The following is an 18283-nucleotide window of genomic DNA, read 5'->3' as shown; positions in this document are numbered from 1 at the left end:
ATCCTCACCAACATGTTATTTCCTGACTTGTTAATTTTAGCCATTCTGCCTGGTGTGAGGTGGTATCTCTTTGTGGTTTTGATTTGTATTTCCCTGATGCCAAGTGATGTTGACCATTTTTACATGTGTCTGTTATCCATTTATATGGCTTCTTTGGAGAAAGTGTGTCCATGTCTTCGGCCCATTTCTTAACTGGGTTTTTTGCTCTTTAGTTGTTGAGTTTGGTAAGTTCTTCATAGATTTTGGATGCTAGCTCTTTATCTGAAATGTCATTTGTGAATATCTTCTCCCATTCAGTAGGTTGCCTTTTAGTTTTGTTGATTGTTTCCTTTGCTGTGCAAAAGCTTTTTTATCCCAATGAAGTCCCAATAGTTCATTTTTGCCCTTGCTTCCCTTGCCTTTGTCAATGTTTCTAGGAAGAAGTTGCTGCGGCTGAGGTCAAAGAGGTCGAGGATGTTGCTGTCTATGTTCTCCTCAAGGATTTTGATGGATTCCTATCTCACATTTAGGTCTTTGATCCATTCTGAGTCTATTTTTATGTGTGGTGTGAGGAAATGGTCCAGTTTCATTCTTCATGTGGCTGTCCAGTTTTCCCAGCACCTTTTGTTGAAGAGACTTTTTTACATTAAATATTCTTTCCTGCTTTGTCAAAGATTAGTTGACCATGGAGTTGAGGGTCCATTTCTGGGTTCTCTATTCTGGTGATATATGTGTCTGTTTTTGTGCCAGTACCATACTGTCTTGATGATGACAGCTTTGTAATAGAGCTTGAAGTCTGGAATTATGATGCCTCCACCTTTGGTTTTCTTTTTCAACATACTTTGGCTATTCAGGGTCTTTTGTGGTTCTATGTAAGTATTAGGATTGTTTGTTCCAGCTCTTTGAAAAATGCTGATGCTATTTTGATAGGGATTGCTTTGAATGTATAGATTGCTCTAGGTAGCATGGACATTTTAACAATATTTGTTCTTCCAGTCCATTAGCATGAATGCTTTTCCATTTCTTTGTGTCTTCCTCAATTTCTTTCATAAGTTTTCTGTAGTTTTCAGAGTACAGATCTTTTACCTCTCTGGTTAGGTTTATTCCTAGGTATCTTATGGTTCTTAGTGCAATTGTAAATGGAAACAATTCCATGAGTTCTCTTTCTGCTGCTTCATTGTTAGTGTATAGAAATTCAACAGACTTCTGTGCATTGATTTTATATCCTACAACTTTGCTGAATTCCTGTATCAGTTCTCGCAATTTCAAGGACATGTGATTTTCTAATTCTACTTATCGTATGTCCCTAATCATTTTACGCACAGAATGTCTAGATGTGGCAAAGTAAGTTTTCTTTTAAGATGTTGGGAAGAAAGTTGAGAAAATTCTTTTTTTATTTTGTATTATTTATGAAACCTTGTATAAATAGCCAGTAAATCTTCCCAAAGGATGGGTCATTTTCTATTCTAAAGTCAAGGTCTGGTGTAATGGGCCCTAGGGCTGCTGCCCTCAGGTCACAGAGAGGACCAAACAACCTCAGAGTACACAAGCCCCTAGTCCTCCAGGAAGGAACATGGTTGGCCTGGGCAGGCCCAGAGTCAGTAGTCAGCCCTTGCCATGGGAGGTTCCCAGGGATGTGGATGTGGGCTTTGCTCTGCCGCCCACCTGCTTCCTGCGGGAGGGAAGTCCTTTTTTTTTTTTTAGTTTTCCAAATAGCTCTTAGCTAAATGCAGAAATAACTATTACAATAACTGGTTGTTTACAATTTAAATTTTATGATAATATCAAATATCAAAATACATGGACTATCAAAGTGAGATATGAATATTAAGATTAGATCTTAAAGCTCTTAGAATGGAGAAACTGAAAGTCTGATTATACCAATTACTTTTTTTTCCTGATAACACCAATTATTGACAAGGATGAGAGAGAGGGAGAATTTTAATACTCTATTGTGGAAAGTGCAAACTACAGCAATCACTTTGGAAAGCTAATATGTAAACCTCTATTAAAGTTAAAAATATATATGCTTTATGATCAGAAATTCCACTTTGATATTTGTTCCTTATATGAATCCTTTACACAATGAATAAAAAGCTATGTACAAAGATGCTCATTGCAGCAATCTCTGCTAAACCAATAAATTAGAAATAATCTCAAAACCTATGAATATTTGAATGCATAAATTACAGTATATTCATACAATGAAGTGCTATAAAGAATGCAATTATTGAATTAAATATATATGTATAAACTGGATTATACTCAAAAATCTGATGTTAAATGGTTGCAGCAAATTGCAAAGTGCTGTTTTAATATAAATTTTAGTAACATATAAATCAATATTAATTTGTATCTTAGACTATGCTGGCTAAAGTGTAGGGATATTATGGGCAATGAGGGATCACAAATACATTGAAACATCAGGATAGCAATGACTTCACTGGACATAAAGGAGATTCAGAAAGAATCCAGAGAAACATGTCTATTTGTAATGTTTATTTCTTTAAAAATATCTGTAGTGAATATGGAAAAATAGTTTGTATTTTTTAATCTGAGTGATATTTGCTTGGTGTACATTATTTTACATGTAACTCTTTTGTATCTTTGAAGTATTCCAGTAACGAGAAAAGACTTACTTGTGTAGTATGGGCAGCCTCTGTAGAAGTGTGACTTGTGGGCTTCCTACAGACGTGTTCCAATATGTCTTCTTCTGAGGATGACTTTACTTTCTGGCTTTGTCTTCCCTATTAGGAGTCCTAGACATCTTAAGACAGATTCTTCAGTTTCTTCAGAATCAATTGTCCTATTTTAGCCTTAGGGTAAATAATATCTGCCTAAAATCAGAAATGCTAAGTCCCAATATGAAATTGACTTAAAAACCAATGAAAAGTGTCCAATATGAAATTTAGGTTCTGGCCTATATTTAATACTTATTTTTATCCATACCTCATTCCAGGTTGTTTGGATTTTAGGGTCTCTGAGAAGTCTATGGGGGAGTTTTATATGTTCTTAGCAATTTCCTGATTCCCTCAAGGCCTCAACTTTTAATTAATGAAAATATAGAGTATTATAATAGCAAAATCCATATCCCAACTACAGAGTCTAAGAACAAATCTACAAAAATTCAATGTCCTTAAAACAGAAGAAACTTAAAAAGAAAGTTAAGACTGAAATTTCAGATATTGTGAAAGATTCATGACTCAGTGTTCATCAGAATTTTCATCTGTACTGTGTTGGTTATCATCTCTTCCTGCAAACAATTCTAGCTTAAAAATTTTTTTTAGAAATTATCTGAAACCAGGGCGCCTGGGTGGCTCAGTCGTTAAGCATCTGCCTTCAGCTCAGGTCATGATCCCAGGGTCCTGGGATTGAGCCCCGCATTAGGCTCCCTGCTCCGCGGGAAGCCTGCTTCTCCCTCTCCCACTCCCCCTGCTTGTGTTCCCTCTCTGGCTGTGTCTCTCTCTGTCAAATAAATAAAATCTTTAAAAAAAAAAAAAGAAATTATCTGAAACCATGGCAAAGTAAGACATCACATAGAAGAAAATGATGTCATAAAATACTACATTTTAGAAATTTAAAACCCAATAATCAAACTCCTATGTTACAGATGAAGACATTATATTTCAGAGAAATCAAGTCATGTTCTCAGGATGGCCCAGGTAGATAGTTGTGGAACTGAGATTACGACATCTGTTAGGTCTCCAGGATCTCCTGGTTGCCAGCTTGCAAATAGAAAACTGGCCCAAGTAGTTTATTTGCTGTTTGAACATGTAGATTAACATTTACCTTCAGGTATGTGTAATCTCTTCTCCATTTATAACTGCAAGTGCAATTATCACTTCAGAGAAGTAAAGTTACATGCTGATCTCATTCCATACTTAACCACAGACAGAAACCTGTCAGCACTAATAGCAAGTGATAGAAATTCCTGAAATTAAAAGGGAGTACAGGAAGCCTTTTATGTTTAGAACACACATTACTCAAGAATTGGCTGCATCCCATCCCAAAGTGGATTGACATTGTAGCTCCTCATTAATTGATTTCCCAGAATATTTTGTAGGAGATGTGTTACTATCCCCTATAAATGCCCCTAATGTTTTCCATGCATGTCAGTTAGGAACTAAAAGCAAATGCTTTGGGTCATTTAGAATACTCTGGGGGCTCATAACTCCTCTGACTGAAAAATTATAGTCTACATAAGTGTATGAACAGCTTTTGAAACCAACATAACAAAAGAGGACTGTTATAAAATCAACAAGTGCAACTTTTATACCACCACTTACAATATCTTAAAGCCCCAGACTGTAGTATGAATTGTGGGGGAACCAGATGATATAACTTGTATAGTAAAAAAAAAAAACAAATATGACTGACACTTCTTTTGGCCTTGGGGCTTTTTGAATATTTTGTTGTTGTTATTTTTGTTTTATTTTTCATTTGAATAAAACCTAGGGAAAGGCATGCAACTCACAAATATCTAGGAAATGGTTACATGTAAGATTACCATGTAACAAGGTCCGGTTTTCTAAATCACTGTCTTTTACTGATTTTTGGCCCACCTACCCATCCAGGTTCAGCTCAAGAGACATCCTGAATCTTTCTCAGACACTACCCAACTATAATTTCTCACTTCTTAGAATAAATGTGACATACATAGGGAATACCACAAACTGGCATTTGAGCAAAGCCTTCTTTAGTTAATTTCTTTTTTCAGTTGCATAAGCTCTTGCTTACCTTGGAGAAAGTATGAGAAATAGTATAGTACAGTACTTAAGAACATGAGTGCTTGGATTTAAATCCTAGGTATCTGATTACTGGCTGAGTAATTTTGGGAAAGGTACTGAAATTCTCTTTATGTACATTTCACTAAAGGTAATATGGAAAGAACAAAAATAAGTATTTCAAAAAATTGTTTCAGTGCTTACATCAGTGGATCTCAGGAAGGAATTTTGTTCCCCAGGAGACTTTGACAAATGTCTAGAGATATTTTTGGTTGTTACATCTGAGGATAATGGGGTTGCTACTGCCATCTGTTGGCTGGAGTGTAAGGACTGCTGAGCATTCTGCATGCACAGGACAAGCCCCCTCACTCCCCCTCCTCAACCCCAGACAACAAATAATTATTTGGCCCAAAATGTCAACAATGCAGAGAACGAGAAACCCTGGCTTAAATGAATTAATTCATATAAAATACTTAGAGCAGTGATTGGCACATAGTAAGGTCTCAATAAAGAATTAACAGATATTATTAGGATTATCTATTGCTCAGACCACTAAAAGGTTAACTAAAACATCTCTTCCCTAGATTCCCCTCTTCTTTGGTATAATTTATGCATTTCATTCCATTTTCTATCATTGGAAATCCCCCTTCTCTGTAAACATTTGATTTTCATTTTATCCTTCCTTAGAATTAAATATCTTCTTACTAAAAATGAAAACAAAACAAAACTCTGTGAAACTCTCAATTTTGAAAAGGCTCAAACTTAAAGCATTAGAGACCAATGAAAGATATCACAAAGCCCCTTTTAAAGAAAAAACAGTCATCTCCATTATTAAACTGGGTGATTGAGGCCTGATATGTCACAGCTTTCAAAACTGGAAACTCCATGTTTTTATGAGGAATAGGAGAGGAATATTGAGAGAGATTCGAAAATCATATTTAAATGTCTCTCCATGTGTTGAATCAACAGTTTTGCATGTAGGCTATGAGCCCTTATAAATCTGAGGTATTTCTGTAATTTGGACACTGATAAAAGCAAAAATATAGAGTACTAAGTCCTTTGCATATATTTCACATCATTGATCTCCATAAACATATTCAAAATATCAAGTGTCATAGGAATAACATGTCAGCAAATAACAGAATACAGTACAGTAATTATTACAGGCAACTGGCTGCAAGGCTGCACAAATGGAGAAATAATTTTCCTCAGGAAACATATCATGGAATATTCCAGGAATTATTCTAACGTTGATATGACTTCAATTAATCCTACAAACATTTTCCATATAAAAACTGGGTGCCTGCTTATATCACTTACCAGCTTTAAAAATAAATAAATAAATAAAGCATCCTCATCCACTTCCAAGAGAACACTGAACTATTTTTTATCGCCAGATAAGACAGAATAAAAGGAATTAAGAATTCGAGTTGCGTTTTGAGAGAATTAGGAATTGACTTTCTGAATATGATTGATGAAACACACTTAAATCATTAATTACATCATCACCCATTGGCAAAACAATCACCTAATGACTTAATGGGTGATTAAAATTTTGAAATAATCAATGTGGGACCAGAGCCTAGAATCAATCCATTTAATAATGGATCTTAATTTATTTCAAAAGTAAAACACAAACAAATACTTACTCACATTTTTCATCAAATCAGAAACAAGAAATCAAAGTTCATAGGTCTGTGGTATATATAGACATTGATTTCTACCAAATTGGACGTTGGAAGTAGCAGTACACATAAAGCAAACCTCTTAAAGTTGATTGTCCACATAGTGAACATCAGTGATTCAACATTAAAAACTTCCCACATCATAATTGCAAGTAATTTCTTCCCTTCTCTCCTCCTTGCCTCTCCTTCTCCTCCTTATTCCTTCCCTTACTTTACCTCACATCCTTTCCTCTTTCTCCTCTCCCATCCTTTTCTGAAATTGGACACAATATTCTCCTGTTTTTTTCTATCTCATTTGCTTTTCTTTCTAGATTTCTCTTGCTCTCCTTCTACTCAATAGATGCCCAAACTTCATCCTCAGACATCCTCTCCCTTGGTGATCTCATTAAGCCCTAAGGCTTTAAATTCCATCTGCACCGTCTGTATTTCCAAACTTATATCACCAGCTCTGACCTCTCTCTTAACCTTCCTCTTGACCTCCAGAGCCATCTATCCAACTGCCTATTTGGCTTCTCCACTTGGCATATATACTATGCATCTCAAATTTCACATATAGAACTCAAAAAACAAAAAAAACCAGAAATCTTGCCTTTGCTCAAATATATGTCTTTGTCTTTCTTCTGTTGTTCCCCATTTCAAAAAATGGTATCACCTTTGAATCAGTTGCTCAGACTAAAATCCTTAATTCCACTATTGCTCTTATCCTATATATGCAATGAATTGGCTGGAGCTGTCAGCTTTATCTTGAAAGTAACTGCGCTTCCTCACCCCCACTGTTACCACCTATTCCAAGCAAGTATCATTGCTCACCCAGACAAATACGATAGCTTTCAAACTGGTTTTCCAGCTTTGGTTATTGTCACAGAGATTTACTTAAAACATTAAACTGATAATATTAACCTATGATTTTATATCCTGCTACTGTAATGATTACTATAGTTACTCTGACCTTCTTGCTATTCTTACCACTCTGTAAGCTCACTCTCACCTACAGGCTTTGGCATCAGCTGCTTCCTTGATCTGGAATGCTTGTGCCCTAGGTTTTCCCATAATTGACTTTTCTTCATTCAGGACTCCATTTAAATGTCACCTGTTACAAGAAGTCTTCCCTTCATCTAAAAGCCTTCAAGTCTATTATACTCTATTTCTTACTTTACCTTATGTTTTTCCAAGTATTTATGTATTGAAAAGTGCTATGCAACATTTCATAAATAAATAATACTTGTATGCATAAATTATAGGTGTGTACTTACAAACATATGTGTATTTAAACAAATACATGCAGACACACATACAAATATGCCATACATAAATAAACACAAGCAGATAAATCTGTATATACACAGATTTATGCGTAGGCACGCAAGTGCACGCACACACACAAACACACACAATGTATATGTGTTTGTTTCTTTTTCCCTACTAGATGGTATGTTTTGTGAGAATAGAAACATTGCCTGTCCTGGCCAAGTTTTTATCTCCAGGGTTTACTAAAATCCTGGTTCATAGTAGATAGTCAATAAATATTAATTATTATTAATATAATAATCATGAGACATATGTCAGAACACAGAAAAAATTAAAACTATGTTTAATAAAGGAATAATTAACAGCAAAAATCATGATGGATAGTTGTAACACACAAATGCGTGCACACAATTTTAAATGTAATATGGTTCTTTCATATAATGGAGTGCAAATAAGACATCTTTTCATCTGTATATTTTTATGATGGTAAAATACACATACAATTTACCATTAGTAACATATTTTTAATCTTTAAAATTGATTGCAATAACTAAAAGCATGAGAATTAAAATGACATTTTAGTACAGCAGTGGGAAATATTAGAATATTTATTATGTACTAGGCACTAATACATTCAATTATAGTCTGCCAAAAATACATTTTGTTTTTTAATGTGTTTGAAATTTTATAAGATTTTTTGTAAACTAAGAAACAAATTAAACTTCATTAAATATTTAAAATTTGATGTATGCTATATTGTGACCACAATAAAACTAATTATAACAAAGAATAATAAAATTCCAAATGCAATCCACAAAAATCACAGTAAAAACATTTGGAAATTAAATAAAAACAACCTTTTAAATACATTGTTGATATTAGCAGAACTTCTTCCATTACAGATTACTTAGAAAATAGCAAAACTGAAAAGAAAATCAATATATATTTAATGCAAAATTCAAGTATTTTAATTATGAAATGAAAGAATTGCAATACATGGAATCAAGTTTTTAACCAATTAAAAACAGAATAATGAAATGAACATAATAAATGTGGGAGAAAGGAAATAATAAAGGCAAACAGAAAATAATTACAGACCAAGAAAAAGAATAAAATTGACAATTTCAAGAGCTGTGTTTTTTTCAAAAGGCAATCTAATAGAAAATAGCCACACATCTCCAAGGACAAGCTTCACTTCTAGACCTGATGTTTTCAGATATTCTAAGCTCCTCGATATATTGGAGAAAGGATTTATTAAATTGATTTGAAAAAAAGTCACAGGGGAGAGCAATGTGTTTTGCCTCCTAGCCCACCACTACCACTTCGGAATGCTTTTCCTTGATGGAGAAATAAAGTCTCTGCATGCCTCCAACTACCTGCAAGGTCACCCTGCCCTTGAGGAGAGTGATCCAAGAAAAGCAATTGAGATTTCTAAGTCTTTTGTTGCCACATAACAAATTTTGAAAGTTATTTTGGAGTTATAGTGCAAAATGGACTAATGGGATCTAACCACCCCAGCTTTCCTTTGATTCACATTAGCATACTTTATCCTTTTCCATTATTTTATTTTTAATCTATTTGTATCTTTAAACTTAAAGCACATTTCTTGTAAGCAGAAAAGGTTATCTCTTGCTACTTATTCAGTCAGACAATCTCTGCGTTTTAAGTGGCATGTTTAGACTGGGAGTCAGAAACCTCTTGCCCCTGGGGCAAACCTGACCTGTGGACCAGATCCAGCCAGCATACATGCAGTTACACAGCACTTACAGCTGCGTTTGTGTTGTAATAGCAGAGTTCAGCTTTTAATACATGGCTTAAAGAGCCTAAAATAATTCCTATCTGGCCTTTTACAGAAAAGATTTGTTGAACCCTGGTTTACATTTATTATGATTCTTAAGATGATTAGATTTAAGTCTATAAGTCTTTTTGTTTTCTATATGGCCCACTGTCTTTTACCCTTTTCTGGATTAATTGAGTATTTTTATTATTCCAAATTATCTTGGCTTATTAGCTAAAGCCCCGATTATTATTTTAATAGTGTCTATGGTTTATTGCGTATATTCATCACAATATAAATTAAAGTGATATTACATTTCATTTATACTGTATAACTCTTGCAATAGTGTCCTTTCATTTGTCATCTGCAAGCCACAACTAACATCATACTCAGTGGTGAATGGTTGAAAGCTTTTCCTCTAAGATCAGGAGTAAGGCAAGGATGCCCGCTTTTGCCACTCTCTTCAATATAGTACCTGGAAGTTTAACCATAGCAATTAGGCAAGAAAAAGAAATACAAAGCATACAAATGGAAAGGAGGAAGTAAAATTGCCTCTGTTTACACAAGACATGATCTTTTATAGAGAGAAAATCCTAAAGATTTAATCAAACAACTGTTAGAACTAAAAAATGATAAGGTTGCATGATACAATTCAACATATAAAACAGCAGTGTTTTTTTATTTTTATTTTTTTTTTAAAGATTTTTTTTTTTAATTTATTTAACAGAGACAGTGAGAGAGGGAACACAAGCAGGCAGAGTAGGAGAGGGAGAAGCAGGCTCCCCGCCGAGCAGAGAGCCTGATGCGGGGCTCGATCCCAGGACCCTGGGATCATGACCTGAGCCGAAGGCAGATGCTTAACGACTGAGCCACCCAGGCGCCCCAACAGCAGTGTTTTTATACACTAACAAAAGAAATAAAGAAAAGAAAACAAAGAAAGAAAATAATTTTATTTACAATAGCATTAAAAAACAATAAAATACTTGAAGATGTAACCAAGGAGATGAAAGATCTGTACACTGAAAACTATAAGGCATTGATAAAAGAAATGAAGAAGACATACATAAATGGAAAGATAGCCCATGTTCTTGGATTCAAAGAATTGATATTGTTAAAATATCATAGTACCCTAAGCTATGTATAGATTCAGTGTAATGCTGAATAGAATTCTAATGGCATTTTATCACAAAAATAGAAAAAAACAATCCTAAAATTCTTATGGAACCACAAAAATCCCTGAAGAGCCAAAGCAACACTGAGAAAGAAGAACAAAGAACATCACACTTCCTGATTTCAGACTATATTACAAAGCCATAGTAATCAAAGCAGTATGGTATTGGCATTAAAATAGACCAAAGAAACAGGATGGAGAGCCCAGAAGCAAACTCTCACTAATCATGTTTCTGATGGCTTTGCATTTATGTCTGCACATCTGAGGGACCAACAACTCCTTCAGTCTTTTCATACTGGCTTTGGTGGGGAAAGACTTTCCCCTAAAGTTGGCTTGCTGTGAGGGCACTGGCTGGATGGGGTGCAGTGCAGTATTTCTGATTCTGAGGAGGGCACAGCAGCATAATCTCCATGCAGCTCCATCAGTTGAAATCAGTGTTAGCAAAGACCATAGGCATCTTCTGTGGCCATGACTGTGGAGGTCTCTTGTATGGCAGTGATAGCTAGGGCTGTTGGGGTCCTCAGAGATGAAGGCTGCTAGGGTTCTCTTCCTTTTTTTCACCAATGGGAGGTAGTTCTAGCTGAGGGGATCTCTCTTGGCACCCTGTATGGCACACACATAGAGCGGCAGTGGAGCCAGGGTTCTGGAATCAGGTACATGTGAAACTACCAGGACAAGTGGGAGCACTTGCTTCAACCTGAGACATGGCTGTGTACAGATCTCCTGTATAACCAGGGTCTGGGTTTCTGGGACTCTCCACAGTGACTCGGGTGGGGGGTGAAGAGGTGGGGGGAATGGAATGCAGCAGCAGCATGGGCCCTGGGAAGACAGGTAGCTGTGGTGTCTTGGGGCCAAAGAGCAAGGTGCAGTAGCAGTGTGGGCTGGGGATGGTGAGTCAAAGTCCCAAGTCTAGTATCAGGGTATAGTCACAAAATGGCAGCAGCACAGCTCTGTGATGGCCACGTGTAGAGACCTGGGAAGAGGGATGCAGAGCAGGGGCAGCTCAGCCCAGGTCATTTTGGGTCAAAGTCATGACCTGCAACCTAGAGGTGGGGCTCAGAACAATAGCAGCTCCAGCCCCAAAGATGCCAAGGCTGTGGCACCCAGATCTCAGGGAGCAGGTCACAGCTGAGGGGCCTATCACACTGCAGTGACAGCTTTAGCTACTAGGAGAAGACACGGAGCCAGGGAGAGCTGGAAGCTCTGTCAGCTGGGTTCAGTGTTGGTGAAGACTGCGGGAGTCCTCAGTAGCAAAGGCTGCAAATGTCTTTGGCGGTGATGCTTACTGGGTTTCTCCAGCTCTGCTTTTCATTGTGATTGAAATCTCTCTGAGGGCATCCCTCCTAATGGTTGAGCTCCTCTGGACTGGGGGATGGCTTAATATAGGTAAAATGCTTCCTGGGCTTTTCTATGAAGCCACCCTCTGGTTTTTTAGTTCTTCAGCATTTCTCCTGCTTCTTTATTGTAGCCCACATCTTTCCCAGAGCTATATGTCAGTTTTTAGTAGTTTATTTATTGTTTTTGTGGTTTTTGTGGGGGAGACAAGTGTTGGGACCTACTAATCCTCCATATTGTTGATTACCTCCTTCATTTAGGATATCTTATAGTATAGGTCTCTGGCAATCCATCCTCTTGGTATTCTTATATCAGAAATTTTATTTTGCCTTCATTCTTGAAACATATTTCATTGGATATAGGATTTTGATTGACAGGTTATTTCTTTTTCTTTCAACACTTTAAGATATTGTTGCATTCTCCTCTGTCATCTGTAGTAGCTGATGAGAAAGCAGTTCAGTGAATCTCATTGTTCTTATATACTTTTTCTCTTGCTGCTTTTACCTTTAGCTTTTTTCTTTGGCTTTTAGTGATTTTCCTATAAAGTGCCTTGGCATGTTTGTTTGGTTTTCATTAATCATATTTTATCATATTAATCATATTTTATATTAATCATGTTTCTATGGCAGTTCAAGCTGATTAATACAGACCTAAAACTTTGTCTTTAATTCAACATTTTTGTTCTCTCTGTTCTTCACATTAGATGATTTCTACTGATCTATTCTCAAATTCATTAACTCTTTCCTTTATAACTTCTGTTTATATATATGTTAAATATATCCAGTGAATTTATTTCTGATATTATATTTTTCAAATCTAGAACATCTATTTGGCTCTTTTAAAAATTTTTTATTTTCCTGCTGTGAATTCTTATGTATTTTTTATTTTTTAAAGATTTTATTTATTTATTTGACAAAGAGAGATACAGTGAGAGAGGAAACACAAGCAGGGGGAGTGGGAGAGGAAGAAGCAGGCTTCCCACTGAGCAGGGAGCCCAATGCGGACCTCGATCCCAGGACCCTGAGATCATGACCTGAGCCGAAGGCAGAAGCTTAATGACTGAGCCACCCAGGTGCCCCTGGGAATTCTTATCTTTACATTTGTTTGAGTCATCTCAGAGGTGGTCTCAGTTTGTTACCTTTCCTCTTGAGAGTGTATTCCACTGTGTTTCTTCATATGTCAGATACTGCTGGATTTTATCCTGAGGTTGTGCTATTTTTCTCTGAAGAGATTGTCTCTTTTACTAGTCAATTATTTTGGTTGGATATGAGTTGCAAATTCAACTTTCCTTGGGTGGCACCTACAGTCTCAGCTCAGATCTTCTGTCCCTAGCTAAGGTAGTCTTGTTCTGTGAATGTATGATTTTGAGGACAATCAGAAATGTGGATTGACAGAAATTGTGTATTCTCCTCTCCTATTTATTTTCTGAGATGTCCCCATTATTTCCAGGGATCACAGCTTTCTAGATTTACTTTTCTAGTTCCCCAGGACAGAAATATTGTGAGTTTTTCCCCATCAGCACCCACACTGACTGCACTACATGCCAAAAGCATCAGATCTCAGGCTAAAAATCACACGAACTTGAACTTGTTTTCTTCAGCTCCTCTTTCCCAGCTGTGTACTCTCCATCCAGGTCTGTCTGCTTCTGTTCTTTCTCTGGTGACTGTAGGTAGTTACCGTTGTACTATGTCTAGATATTGCAGATACTTACTCTGTCATGACTAGTGGCAGAAATTTTCTTTTATACAGCATTTTATTTCCTAATTTTAATTTTCCAAAATTTTATGTTATATGGAAAAGCAGCTTGTTTATTTATACCATTTAAGTGTATGTGATCTCCATAATTAATAATTATTTTGATTTGTTTTGTTTTTAACTTGTTATTTTACCAAAAAAGTTATTCAGGAGAATGTTTTACACTGTTATTGGACATTTTTGTGTGTGATTATTTAAATTTATGTGATTAACTTTGGCTCTATGTCACTATACAGTCACAGATTATAGTCTATAAAATGTATAAAATTCTTCATTTGGAAATTTATTTTCTTTTAATTTGTGGATTAAAACAAATAAGTATTTTGCAAATGTTCCATAGCCACATGAAAAGAGTTTCTTCCCTGTTGTTAGAGTTCAAATTATTAATAGATTAATATCATTAGTAAAATGTTCAGATCTTTTTTGCTGTGTCAATAGCCATGTTAAATCTGTTAAAAATTTGGACTATTTTAGTGTTTCTATTTGATTATCTATGTCTTCACAAAAGTTTCTATTTTATAGCACAAATGTATGTGTTCATCAAATGTATTATGTTGGGCTATAAAATAGAAAAGTACTATTAGGTAAAAGATTAATGACCCTATGAATTTTACATAGGATCATGTAATTTCTCATTTTTTTATTTCTTGATTTTTTCCTTGAATTTCCCTTTTTCTTTTTAAATTTTTTTAAATTTTTATTTATTTATTTATTTGACAGAGAGAGAGAGAACACGAGCAGAAGGAGTGGGAGAGGGAGAAGCAGGCTTCCCGCCAAGCAGGGAGCCCAATGTGGGGCTCGATCCAGGACCTTGGGATCATGACCTGAGCCGAAGGCAGACGCTCAATGACTGAGCCACCCAGGTGCCCCGGATTTTCCCTTTTCCGGACATTGATACTCCAAGTTCTGTTTTGTATTATCTGAGTATCTCAAGTTATTCCTTTTGTGTTTTTAATATTCTTATTTCTCTTTATTGCTTTTTTGTTATGATAAAAAATACTTAGATTTTGCTTTAAATTCAATCATCTTGATTTTGCTTTAGTGTATTCAATTGATAATTGTGCCAATTAATCCTATTATAGTTAGATGCACTGAGTTTTATTTCCTCTTCTCTGTTAAGAATTGTCCTGCATGGATTATTTATTATAAATTTTAATGATTATAAAAGAAAAATTATTTTTGATAAAATTTGTCATTTTTTTCTTGCTCAGAGAATGTTACTCTTTTGACTTGAGAAAAATTATTTTGATTTCCTCAAAGAAAATGATCCATATTAGAAAACTGTTAAGATGGTTTATTATCCTACTGGTCTATTTTTATTTTTATTTCTGAAAAATACTTAGCTCTTAACTTGATCAAAAAATGAATAACTCAATTATAATGAAATTTCAGGTTCTGGTTATTTAAACCACACAAAATCGTGGGTACCTATAGGTCAGAATATTTTAACAAAATATCTGACAGTAACATTACTTATTAGACAAAGAATTCATTTTAATTCAAGATTTGAACTTTTATGTTATTGATTTGTTTTGTCTTACAGAATTATTTCACTGCACTGTTAAGTGGAGAAAATTAATATGATCTTATAAATAGATCATTAAACACATTGCGTGAATGTAATGGAAATAAAGGTCATCCAAAATTAAATACTAAGTGACTTGACTTAACAATTCTTATTCATTATTTCTACAAAATATCTACAGGAAACTGCAGAAACCAACCATTTAAAATTTGCATAATGACAAAGATCAGGTACAGTTGCCAAAATGTAATTTCTAATTATGATGCCAAAGTTTTTCCTAAATAATTTCAAAAGAATGAATCCATTCACATACTCTACTATCTAGATATATATACATTTATAAATACATACACATATGCTCTCCCCTGAGGTTTTTAAGGGTGATTTCTGCTATCTTTCCCCATGTCCATATAACCAAATCATAAGTATTCTTTAGGTCCTGCTTAAAAATCAAATGTCATTTCCTTGCTGAAACCTCCCTGATCTTCTAAACGGCACTCAAATAAACAAATACTAACTACCTAAGTATAGCCATTAAAGAAATGTTCAGAGCTATATGATGAAAAATATTAAAAGACAGAAGAAAAAGATTGAATAAATTGAGACTTAAAATGTTGCTGAATGTGAAGACAATGTTGAAGAGATACCATCTTTTGAATAAATGAAATAGCTTAAAGTTATATTTAAATTTTTAATTATTTCTTTACCATTTGTTCAAGTGCATTTTAATTTGAAAAAAGTGATCATACATTTCTTCTGGAGCATGTAATGTAGGAAAACACTCACTAAAAAGTTGAAATCAAAACTAAATATATATTTTAATATTGAAATTATATTGTATACTATCTATAATGATTAAAAGAAAATGCTAATCTTACCAAAATTACATAGGCTATTTAACATGAGCTAATAGATATCCAAGAAAAGATCCCTCTCCACTAAGATTTTATGTTGGCTACAATTTACTTTGATGGAGTAATGATATTTCATTCTTATAAATGGTGCAGCAACAATTATTATATCTTAGAAAATAGTAAAGTACATCTCTACCTAATAGCATGTACCAAAATAAACTTCAAATGCATTGAATGTTGAAATGCAAAATGTACCCCTAAATTATGGTCTGAAATAAATATAAGTAAATAATAAATATGGTAAGTTGTAATGAGCTAGACATGACACCAGTATGTTTGCATACATGTGTGGAAGAGGGAGGACTGTAGAGTGACTCCTAATGGAGAGGGGCTTTTTCTTTTGGGGTTGATAAAAACCAGAACAAAGTAGTAGTTGTACAGCATTATGACTATACTAAATAAAATAACTGAATTTCACACTTTAAAAAAGGTGAACTTTATGTATGTGAATTATATCTCCTTAAGTCTGCAATTAGAGAAAGAAGAATCAAGTTAACAACAAAATGTCAAAAGCTTTAGAATTTACTGAATATAAAATTTACTTGGGTTAATTTGAAAATAACCATTATGGGGTGCCTGGGTGGTTCAGTTGGTTAAGTGTCTGTCTTGGGCTCAGGTCATGATCCCAAAGTCCTGGGATTGAGCCCCACATCGGGCTCCTGAGCAGGGAGCCTGCTTCTCTCTCTCCCTCTGCTACTTCCCCTGCTTGTGCTCTCTTACTGTCTTTCTCTCTCAAATAAATAAATAAATAATTTTTTAAAAGATTGAAAATCACCATTAGAAATTATTTTAAATATGTGTAGGAGGTACTATAATAGGTCTCCCAAAAATGTAATAGATGACCTAATCTCTGGAACCTGTGAACATGGTGTTATATAATAAGAGTGAATTAAAGTTGCAGGTAGAATTAATTTTGCTAATTAGCTGATCTTAGAGGATTATTCTGAATTCCCAGGCAGGGCCAATGTTACCACATTGATACCTTGACTTTAGTCCAGTGAAACCCATTTCACTTCTGATGTCCTAAAGAACAAGATAACAAATTTGTGCTCCTTTAGGCCACTAAAGTTTATAGTGATTTATTACAGTAGCAATAGGAAACTAATACAATGTGCATACCATATGTGAACAATTCTGATTTCAATAATTTATCACACAGAACTAATATAAATATTTACAAAACTTTAATTAAAATTTAAAGGCAATTAGTGGTACTCAGAATAGTGAAAAAATACAATAACAATTTCAAAAAACAATACTAAAAAACTAGTTCAATACACTAGGTTATGTTGATGCAATAAAATATGTAGACATTAAAATATGTCACTGAAGAAAATTTAATGACACAAACAAAAATTTCCTGTATATTATAATGTTAAAGTGACAAGTTGCAAATGACGGCATAATTGCTTTTGGTAATGGTTATAAAAGACATACATAAAAATAGCAATTACTTCTGGATGTTTTGAATTAGATTCAATATGTTTTAATCCAATATTTTTAAACTTTTTTGTATTTTTAAAATTTTCTAAAATGGATACATATTTGTCTAATTAGAAGCTCCCACCCTCTAATGCACTAAATGTCAAAATGGTACCATAATTCAGCCTTAAATAGCATTATTTGTCATGGTATTTTCTCTATTCATTCCTAATTAGGCATCTTAGTTTTTTTAGTTGTCACATGTACTACCCCATCTACTGAAAATATATAATTAACATCTTGTAAAAGAGTCAGTTTTAGCCAATAATCAAGATAGATTCTTCAAATATTACTGCAAAAATGGGACACTCTAGTGTTTAATGTATTAAATAGTTAAACTTTTAATGGAAAAAATATAGTTTTCTAAATATAGTTTGCACTGATGGATCTTATTTTTTCATATTCTGTGAAAATTAAAAGTATTAGCACAATATATTCCTTATTGGTTAACCTATGCTTCAGTGAACACAGAAATACAGATAACTCTTTAAGACACTGATTTCATTTCCTTTGGATATGTACAGAGTAATGGAATTCTGGATCACATGGCAGTTCTATTTTTAATTTTTTGAGGAACCTCCATATTGTTTTCCATAGTAACTACACCAATTTGCATTCCCACCAACAGTGTGCAAGTGTTGCCTTTTCTCCACACCCTCACCAACACTTATTACCACTTGTCATTTTG

Source organism: Mirounga leonina, unplaced genomic scaffold (assembly GCF_011800145.1).
Source record: "Mirounga leonina isolate KUSES-001 unplaced genomic scaffold, KU_Mleo_1.0 Mir_125, whole genome shotgun sequence".
Classification (NCBI taxonomy): Eukaryota; Metazoa; Chordata; class Mammalia; order Carnivora; family Phocidae; genus Mirounga; species Mirounga leonina.
This window is presented reverse-complemented; position numbering follows the sequence as displayed.